Consider the following 10,718-nt stretch of genomic DNA (forward strand, 5'->3'; position numbering starts at 1 on the left):
AAAAAAATCATTTTAAGTTAGAGCTTAATAAAAGTACATCAATAATTATTAATATACTTCTTAATTTTATTTCAGTTCAACAATTACTTTGATAAAATACATATTTTGTTATGTGCAAATGGCTTGAGATACCTATGAGGTCCATAAATTACCGTATAGCTGTGGGTTAAAGCCTCAGCGCCTAGGACTTGCCGATCGAAAGGTCGGCGGTTCGAATCCCCGCTGCAGGGTGCGCTCCTGTTGCTCGGTCCCAGCGCCTGCCAACCTAGCAGTTCGAAAGCACCCCCGGGTGCAAGTAGATAAATAGGGACCGCTTACTAGCAGGAAGGTAAACGGCGTTCCGTGTGCTGTGCTGGCTTGTCACGCTGGCTACGTGACCCGGAAGTGTCTGTGGACAGCGCTGGCCCCCGGCCTCTTGAGTGAGATGGGCGCACAACCCCAGAGTCTGGGCAGGGGTACCTTTACCTTTATATATTCAACACAAAAAGCAACGACAATTTGTTGTTGACAAAGGACAGCTGGACATATAAAGGGCTCCATTTCCTTCAGTAGCTTAGGGCCTCCTCAAACCTAAATCTGGCCCTGGAGTAGCTCAAGGAGAGGCATTCATGAGCTCTTGACCTACAACTAAAAGGCCCCTGCTCCTTGTAGGTACTAATATGGTGGTCGAATCACTGGGGTGGTGCCTTGTCAGACAAGCTTAAAACCTCTGGGATGCACACCAGGACACCCTTTGAGGCAAGTCTTGCTATTTTCCAAAGAGAGCCGGCTTGGAGTATGGCAGTAGCTGAGGCCGAGAGCTGAATCTGTAGCTTCGTTGTGCAGAAACCTTTATGCGCAATTGAAATCCCACTCAAAGCCTTCATGCAAGGCTTCCTTGGCATGAAATTCACCCAGGGAGAACAGCTCCCGGGGCTTCTTGGTGGCGTCCCAGATTCACACGGTGTTTGGACAGAGCTCATAAACATGCGTTTCCCTCGAGTGCCGTTTGCGTCGATATTAAACTCTCAGGGTGGCAGAGATCCCCTCCCGAAAGGATGCTGAGTTCACCTCGGAGGGGTTATGCGCAATCTGGCAGACGCCATCCATCACCACCTGTTAGCCTTTGGTGACCCTCGGGAGCACAGCTGTATAAAATGTACAGTGTGGTCGGCAGCCAATGGAGTGAGCCGGCCCAACATACGGTATGTGAGCAACTTGTAACTATTAGTCTTGGAAGCTACGCCTGCTTTTCGCCCAGACTCTGAGGGCGTCAGAAGGTTTGAGCTGAGCTCCTAGCTTCATACACACCCAGGGCTTGCTAGCCTTATCCTCTGTGAGTTCATCAGCATGGCTGCCCAAGACTTCTCAGGCTATGGCAAGCGACATAACTTTGGCATGGGTTTATTAACATCGTTCCCTCTGATCCACTCAGACAGCCTGTGTGGTGTAGCGGTTAGCAGGCTGCACTGCGACCTGGGAAGGTAAAAGGTAAAGGGACCCCTGACCAACTCTGGGGTTGCGGCACTCATCTCACTTTACTGGCCGAGGGAGCCGGCATACAGCTTCCGGGTCATGTGGCCAGCATGACTAAGCTGCTTCTGGCAAACCAGAGCAGCGCACGAAAACACTGACCTGGGAAACCAGGGTTCAAATCCCCACTCAGCCATGAAGCTGAAATGATGAAGAGAGAATAATAATAATAATTTTTATTTTGTATATTGTGATCTTTTTATGTGAACCGCCCTGAGGCCTCCGGGTTTTGTTGTTTAGTTGTTTAGTCATGTCCGACTCTTCGTGACCCCATGGACCAGAGCACGCCAGGCACTCCTGTCTTCCACTGCCTCCCGCAGTTTGGTCAAACTCATGCTTCGAGAACACTGTCCAACCATCTCATCCTCTGTCATCCCCTTCTCCTTGTGCCCTCCATCTTTCCCAACATCAGGGTCTTTTCCAGGGAGTCTTCTCTTCTCATGAGGTGGCCAAAGTATTGGAGCCTCAGCTATACCTATTGGAGCCAAAGCTTTACCTCTGGGTATAGGGCAATATATAAATTCAAATCATCAACATCATCTCACTGAGTGATTTTGGGATGGTCACTGCCTCTCAGCCTAAGGGATTAAATTAGGGATTGCAGGGATTAAATTAGGAGGGGGAGAATTATTTTATTTACCTGTGAGATTTTTATTCTAAGCTAAGCCACGTATGAATAATTCTCCGAAAATTCAATCATTACAGACAACCAGTGATATGAGGAATAAAGATCCACATGGAGTTAGTTGGAAGTCAATTTCTTTTTTCCTTTTTTCCTTTCCCCCTATTCTTTTTTTGGTGTTGTTTTTTGTCACCCCCCCTTTTTCTACTCATGTAAAAACACGCTGATTCTCAGACCGTCCACGGGCCAGATTTAGAAGGCGATTGGGCCAGATCCGGTCCCCGGGCCTTAGTTTGCCTACCCATGCTCTAAAGGGCCTGGAAATGTTGCTACCCCATCTCCTTTTTCTTTCCGCCCCCAAAAGAAGCTAGGCTCTCCTCTCTCAGAATTTGCCTAGGGAATTATGAACCTGCTAGCTCTGAACGAAATCCAAGCCAGGGGAAAGGGCAGGGGCTGGATCAAGCTCACCTTGGTCTGTGGTTGGGTTTAACAAGCCCTTGAAGTTCATTCCCGAGTCTAGTTGACTCAAGAGTCCCAGTGTCCAAGAGCTAGAAAAACTTTCTAGGAACCAGACTGGAGGGAAGCAGAGGAATTTGTATAGGCCACTGAGAGGAGCCACCCTGTCGTTGTCTGGATGAACTTCATGCCCATTCCTACCTACCTACCAACCAAGCATTTTATCTCCAGAATCAATTGAATCAATTCAAAACCACTGAATTGATTTTTTAAAAAAGTAAACACAGCCTTGAATCACAGAAATGAAGAGTTGGAAGGGATCCCGAGTGATGTCTAGTCTGCATTACAGGGGTTTGGACTAGACCAGGCACCCCTAAACTCGGCCCTCCAGATGTTTTGGGACTACAATTCACATCATCCCTGACCACTAGTCCTCTTAGCTAGGGATGATGGGAGTTGTAGTCCCGAAACAGCTGGAGGGCTGAGTTTGGGGGTGCCTGGTCTAGTCCAAACCCCTGTAATGCAGGAATCGCAACTGAAGAAATCCTTTCAGGTGGAGACCCAACCTCTGCTTAAAAACCTCCAATCGTCCACCACCTTCTGAGGTCTAAAACCTCGGCTCCAAAGCAAATCAAAGATTCAATGTCGTGCTCTCTCACTCTCCCATCTCATTTACATTTTTTTTGGTTCTGTGGGCAGGATGCAAACAAGGCCAGATTTAGGTTTGATGAGGCCCTAAGCCAGGCATAGCCAAACTCGGCCCTCCAGATGTTTAGGGACTACAACATGGTTCCTCTTCATCCTGGAGAAGAGTGACTAGTGGGGTGCCACAGGGTTCTGTCTTGGGCCCGGTCTTATTCAACATCTTTATCAACGACTTGGATGATGGACTCAAGGGCATCCTGATCAAATTTGCAGATGACACCAAACTGGGAGGGGTGGCTAACACCCCAGAGGACAGGATCACACTTCAAAACGACCTTGACAGATTAGAGAACTGGGCCAAAACAAACAAGATGAATTTTAACAGGGAGAAATGTAAAGTATTGCACTTGGGCAAAAAAAATGAGAGGCACAAATACAAGATGGGTGACACCTGGCTTGAGAGCACTACATGTGAAAAGGATCTAGGAGTCTTGGTTGACCACAAACTTGACATGAGCCAACAGTGTGACGCGGCAGCTAAAAAAGCCAATGCAATTCTGGGCTGCATCAATAGGAGTATAGCATCTAGATCAAGGGAAGTAATAGTGCCACTGTATTCTGCTCTGGTCAGACCTCACCTGGAGTACTGTGTCCAGTTCTGGGCACCACAGTTCAAGAAGGACATTGACAAACTGGAACGTGTCCAGAGGAGGGCAACCAAAATGGTCAAAGGCCTGGAAACGATGCCTTATGAGGAACGGCTAAGGGAGCTGGGCATGTTTAGCCTGGAGAAGAGGAGGTTAAGGGGTGATATGATAGCCATGTTCAAATATATAAAAGGATGTCACATAGAGGAGGGAGAAAGGTTGTTTTCTGCTGCTCCAGAGAAGCGGACACGGAGCAATGGATCCAAACTACAAGAAAGAAGATTCCACCTAAACATTAGGAAGAACTTCCTGACAGTAAGAGCTGTTCGACAGTGGAATTTGCTGCCAAGGAGTGTGGTGGAGTCTCCTTCTTTGGAGGTCTTTAAGCAGAGGCTTGACAACCATATGTCAGGAGTGCTCTGATGGTGTTTCCTGCTTGGCAGGGGGTTGGACTCGATGGCCCTTGTGGTCTCTTCCAACTCTATGATTCTATGATTCTATGATTCTATGATTCTATGATTCTATGATTCTATGAACTCCCATCATCCCTAGCTAATAGGACCAGTGGTCAGGGATGATGGGAATTGTAGTCCCAAAACATCTAGAGGGCCGAGTTTGACTACGCCTGCCCTAAGCTACTGAAGGTACTGGGGCCCTTTATATGTCCAGCTGTCCTTTGTCAACAACAAATTGTCACTGTTTTTTGTGTTGAATATATGCTATATGGTAATTTATGGACCTAATAGGTATCTCAAGCCATTTGCACATGCAGAATGTAGGCACTCTGTATATAGAAATGAGCAAACCAGTGATATTTTAGGGAGCAGGCTAGCAGGCGGGGCCCATGACTCACATCATAGGAGCCTACACAACACAAAACACTGTTGCTGTATGTAGGTTTTCTTTTATTTGTTTTTTATATTATATTTTGGAAATGTATATCCAGGGTTTTTTTTCCCTTTAATTTTTTGGGTGGCCCCCAAGAGAGTGGGGCCCTAAGCTATAGCTTGTTTAAAAGTAAAGGTAAAGGGACCCCTGACCATTAGGTCCAGTCGTGGCCGACTCTGGGGTTGCGGCGCTCATCTCACTTTATTGGCCGAGGGAGCCGATGTACAGCTTCCGGGTCATGTGGCCAGCATGACTAAGCCGCTTCTGGCGAACCAGAGCAGCGCACGGAAACGCTGTTTACCTTCCCGCCGGAGTGGTACCTATTTATCTACTTGCCCTTTGACATGCTTTTGAACTGCTAGGTTGGCAGGAGCAGGGACTGAGCAACGGGAGCTCACCCCATCGTGGGGATTCGAACTGCTGACCTTCTGATAGGCAAGTCCTAGGCTCTGTGGTTTAACCCACAGTGCCACCTGCGAGCTTATACATAAATCTGGCACTGGTTGCAAAGAATGTTGCTGGCCTGCTCAGAGAATAGCCACCCCATTGTTTAGACCTCCTTATGAATTTGTTGCTCCTGCCCTCAAGACTCTTGTTCTTCTCACCACCTCTGCCTATAGGGACTTAGCTCAGTTGGTTAGAGCATGGTGCTGATAATGCCAAGGTTGCAGGTTTGATCCCCGTCTGGGACAGCTGCATATTCCTGCATTGCAGGGGGTTGGACTAGATGATCCTCAGGGTACCTTCCAACTCTACCATTCTATGATTCTATGATTCTATGATTCTACGCTGCAGGCCACTTTACACCACCTCAGATGACCACCGGCTTTGCGCATGAGCCAAGAATCGGGGTGGCTTCCAACCCACCATAAACTGCTGCTGGCTCCTGACCTCTGAGAGCCCTTTCCTCGCAAGGTTCCCGTTGCAAAATTCGTAGCCGTTGAGTCACCCCAGTGAGCTCACCTCTCCATGTGGACTTGGTGCGACATCATCAGAATGGCATTCCCGTGCCTTCGAAGGTGGAAAAAATGTCAGAGAGGCCAAGGACTCTCAGGAACTCAGCCTTGAATGTATTTCATGGAAGTAGTGCCATGGTGGCTCGTGGGTTTCCTGAAGGAGAAGCTTGCTTCTGAACCAGGTGAAATTTCGGTCTGATTCAGTAAGCGAATTCTCATGGAGCTGAGATTTCACTTGAAGCTTCATTGAGTAGTTGTGATGGCCCATAGTAGTCAATAGCCCTACAATAGCTATGTTCTACCTCCACTGCTGGGACGCGGGTGGTGCTGTGGGTTAAACCACAGAGCCTAGGGCTTGCCGATCAGAAGGTTGGCGGTTCGAATCCCTGCGAAGGGGTGAGCTCCCATTCCTCAGTTCCTGCTCCTGCCAACCTAGCAATTCGAAAGCATGTCAAAATGCACGTAGATAAATAGGTACCGCTCCGGCGGGAAGGTAAACGGCGTTTCCGTGTAACAGCTTGTGAACCACCTTGAGTATTGTAAGATAGAAAGACGGTATACAAATTAAAAATGATGATGATGATGATGGAGGTTTTGAAGCAGAAGCTGGATGTTCATCTGCCAGGGATTGTCAAGCTGTGATTCTTACATTGCAGGGGGTGGAACCAGACATAGCTGTCAACTTACAGATTTGAAAATAAGTGACCAGCAGCCTCGAAAATAAGGGATCAGTAGCCAAAATAAGGGATTTTCCGGGCACAGGTATGTTCAACTTCTGAGCCCCTCTGAGGCAAAGGCAGAAAGCCCAGCCAGCAGCCAAATGAAGCCTCATCAATAAGGGACAGCAGCGGGACATGGCGCTGGGCTAAGGGACTGTCCCGCCAAATAAGGGACACTTGACAGCTATGGAACTAGGTGAACTTTCCAGCTCTACTATTCTATGATTCTATGATTCTGACAGTTGCGTGGCTACTATACAAAAGGCAAGAGGCATAGCTGTTGCACACAGCAAGCACCTGCGTGCTCTAAAATCTCACAAGGCACAAGAGTCTCTGGAGTGAGCTGGCCTTGCCACATCTTTACAAGCTTGGAAGGTAGGCATCCCAACTCGTTGGGACATCTGTCGCTTCCGTGCCGTTCTGAATCAGTCTTTGCCCTGATCTCAGACTCCTTAAATCACCCATTCTCAACCTGTGGGTCCCCAGATGTTGTCGAACTACAACTCCCATCACCCCTAGCTAGCAAGGCCAGAGCTCGGGGATGATGGGAGCTGTAGTCCAACAACATCTGGGGACCCACAGGTTGAGAACCGCTGCCTTAAATGGAGACAGCCGTTTCTAGACTCATCTTTCCTGCCACCTATCCTGAGCGTAGTGGCTGCTGTGACTCCTCACCTGTTGCTGAGCCTGTAAATCTTCTCTGGCTCAATAAAGATCTCCTCCTTATTCTTGTGGTTTGGGTGGGAGCCAAGACACTGGCTGTCAGCAACTTCCCCCAAATTTCAGAAGGGAGACATTCCCAACCTTACCTGGAGATTCCGGGGATTGAACGTGGAACCTTCTTCATTCAAGGCAGATGTTCTGCTCCTGGGCTATGGACCTTTCCCTAGCAACCTGTTGAGCTTCCAGGTTGATAGCCCTGATCAGTTGTGGCAGTTCTTAATCTCTCAGCCTGGCCTTTTGAGAAGCCTTCCCAGTCCTGAGCAACAGAGGCTCCCTGCTCTGCTGAAAGTCTCTCTCTCTCTTTCTCTCTCTGTCATACACATTAAAAGAAATGATAATCATAACTTCTGGCTTGCCCTGCATGGAAAAAAAAACCCTTCACGATCCTACAGCTGTTCTCACTCTGGCATTTATAATTTTATTACTCAAATATGAGCTTTTGTTCACCGTCCAAGCGTAATGAAAACATAATATTTCAATATAAAAATCCCCATTTACCTTTCAAGCCGCTTTCCTGTCCAACAACGTTCCCTAGCAATTTGTGTCCAAGCTGGGTCTCTCTCCCATTATTCATGCCTTCCCTGCACTCGTTCACATTAATAGGTGCTAATTCTCCCTCTGTGACATCATCAGGGGTTCCCACGGCAACCAGCTGTGATGTCACAAACACAAGACAATGGCCCCTGGCGAAGAAGGGGAAACCTGCGGGGAGAATGAGTAATGATGCAGCAGCTGGAACAGCCCATCAGCAAAAATATCTCTGGGCCCAAAAGCGTACCCATAAGTTGACGTCATGTGATCGTTTCTCAGCAGGCAAAGCCCGGGGCTGGATGGATGGATGGGGTGTAGACTTAACGCTGTTGCATTGGGGATTTGCTGGTGAATAATATGATGTTTGGTGATGAGCGTTTCATCAGGCTACATCCGCACGGCTGTGGTCTCAGCACGCCTCTCAATACCCATTACTGGGAACTGCAGGTGGGGAGAAGGTTTCTCAGCTCTGGTTCTGCTTGTGGACCTCCCACAAACTTCCGGCCGGCCGCTATGAGGACAGCATGTTGGATTAGATGGGCCTGTAGTGGTGGCTTTTGATGCACTAACTCCAGCCTCAGTCCACTCCTGGTGAAAGTCCCCAACACGTTCGAATGGTCTTTTCCTGACAATCCTCTCCAGGCTGCGGTCATCCCTGCTGCTTGTGCACCTTTTTCTTCCACGCCTTCCCCTTCCGCATAACTTTCCACTAATGTGCTTCGTTACAGCACTTTGGGAACATCCAACTTCTTCTGCAATTAACTTTTGAGGCGTTCCCTCTTTATGGAGGGTCTCAGTGATGGCTTTCTGTCAGGTTAGCAGCCTTCCCCATGATTGTGCTTCCAGACTGAGAGACCATTTAAAGGCTTAGGAACCCATTGCAGGTGTTATGGATTGAACAGCTACTGCACCTTTTCACAATATTCTAATTTTCTGAGATTGTTAATTTGGAGTTTTCATCAGCTGTACGCCATAATCATCACAATTATAACAAATAACAAATTATAATTATAACAAATTATAACATATCTCGCTTTGCATGTCATGAGTCTATCTCATATATAGTTTCACCTAAGTTGAATTACTGAAATAAATGAACTTTTCCACGATATTCTAATTTTTCAAGTTTCACCTGTATTATCCTTCAGAAACACAGATTGAAATTAGTGATGACCACTGATTTGGCTACACACCAAGTAAGGCTTTCCAAACACCAGTTGCTGGAAGCCACAGGAGGGGAGAAGGTTCTTGTGCTCAGGACCTGCCTGTGGGTTTCCTGGATTAGATGGGGCACTGGCCTGATCCAGCAGGCTCTTCTTCCATTCTTAAGCAGCAGCAGTAGGAATGTATTGGAGATGGCATAAAAATAATAATAATAATAATACATTTTTATTTATACCCTGCCCTTCCCAGTTCAGGAAACCGGGAACAACAAATTTAAAACATTTGGGAAAGCAGGGTGCAAATATTAAATCGCACCAGTCACAACTCTTGCTTACAGGGCTCCCTGGGTCCTTGTTGGCTTGGTACTTTCGTTGACCCTCTCCCAGCATCAAAAATACCCACTGCAGTTCAACAAGGTCAGCCGTACAGCCCATCATCTCCTTTGGCACTCTTGTAGCTTTCCAAGAAGAAGGACCCAAGGGCGGGGCTTTATCAGAACGCAACAGCAACAAAGCCTATCTCTATCCCGTCACTCACGGCACAGGCGTCTATCTTTAGACGCGCTGATATCGCCTTTTCTCACAGCAGGGAGAGGCGAGAAGGCTGTTGTCTCAGAGGCTTAACACACCCAGCCTTGGCCTCAGGTTACACTCTCTGTTTGGCCATATGGAAAAACGAGGAGGGATATTGAAGTGAGAAAGGACATAAGGACATGAAAGGAGCCAGCCGGGCCAATGGCCCTCCCAATCTAGTATCCTGTTCTCACAGTGGCCAAAGAGATGCTTGGGGAACACCTGCAAGCAGGATTCAAGCACAGGAGCCTTCTCCCCTTCTTCGGTTTCCAGCAACTGGTATTCGCAAGCATTGCTGCCTCTGACTCTGCAGGCAGAGCATAAACATCAGGCTTCTTCTTCTTCTTCTTCTTCTTCTTCTTCTTCTTCTTCTTCTTCTTCTTCTTCTTCTTCCTATTATTATTATTATTACCTCTCTGGGTGATCACACAGGGTCCCCGGACATTTCACCATCTATTGATCCCTGTGCCACCACTTTATTTCTCGCTGCCACCACCCAGGCCCTACCTGGGACAATACTGAGTCCAGTCAGGGTTAAATTGGAACATAAACCTCTGTTTATTTATTGCAGTTTAACGAGCGTGTGGTTTCATGAACGGTATCGGTCAATTACAATCATGGGGTGCCTATCCTATAACTTCTGCTACCTGCTCTCACTCACTAAGCCATCTCTCAGTTATTTACTTGTCTTCCTAGCTCCTAACTGATACTGACTCAGCCTATTTCGCTACACCAACTCAACCAACCCACAGACTCTTTCCCAATCCACTCCTACTTCAACCAACCTCCCAAAGAACTCCTCCCTTCGCCCCTCCCAGAGCTGGTTTTATAGTCCCTCTGACTCCACCCCCTGGGTTCTGATTGGGTAACTTGTTTAACTATTTCACCTCCAGCACTCTCATATGTTGAAGACAGGAGGGCCTTGCGTGCTCTGGTCCATGGGGTCACGAAGAGTTGGACACGACTAAACGACTAAACAACAACACTCTCATATGTTAACGTCACACTCGCCCATCTGGCTGGATTTCCCCAGCCACTCTGGGCGGCTTCCAACAAGAGATTAAAAATACATTAAAAATATCAGTAGCCATCAGTAGCCTAAAGTAAAGGTAAAGGGACCCCTGACCATTAGGTCCAGTTGTGACCAACACTGGGGTTGCGGCGCTCATCTCATTTTACTGGCCGAGGGAGCCGGCGTACAGCTTCCGGGTCATGTGGCCAGCATGACTAAGCCGCTTTTGGCGAACCAGAGCAGCACACGGAAACGCCGTTTACCTTCCCGC

At 47.8% G+C, this 10,718-nt stretch overlaps 1 long non-coding RNA gene across 1 annotated transcript; it reads right to left on the minus strand.

The window, feature by feature from the left end:
* Positions 1–1,368: 1,368 nt before the first annotated feature.
* On the minus strand, positions 1,369–1,655 carry LOC128423936 (uncharacterized). Its single transcript, XR_008332899.1, has 2 exons — positions 1,615–1,655; positions 1,369–1,455 (listed from the first exon to the last, which is right to left on the minus strand). It is a non-coding gene; the product is annotated as an uncharacterized LOC128423936 (long non-coding RNA).
* Positions 1,656–10,718: the final 9,063 nt, after the last annotated feature.

Source organism: Podarcis raffonei, chromosome 12 (genome assembly GCF_027172205.1).
Source record: "Podarcis raffonei isolate rPodRaf1 chromosome 12, rPodRaf1.pri, whole genome shotgun sequence".
Classification (NCBI taxonomy): domain Eukaryota; kingdom Metazoa; phylum Chordata; class Lepidosauria; order Squamata; family Lacertidae; genus Podarcis; species Podarcis raffonei.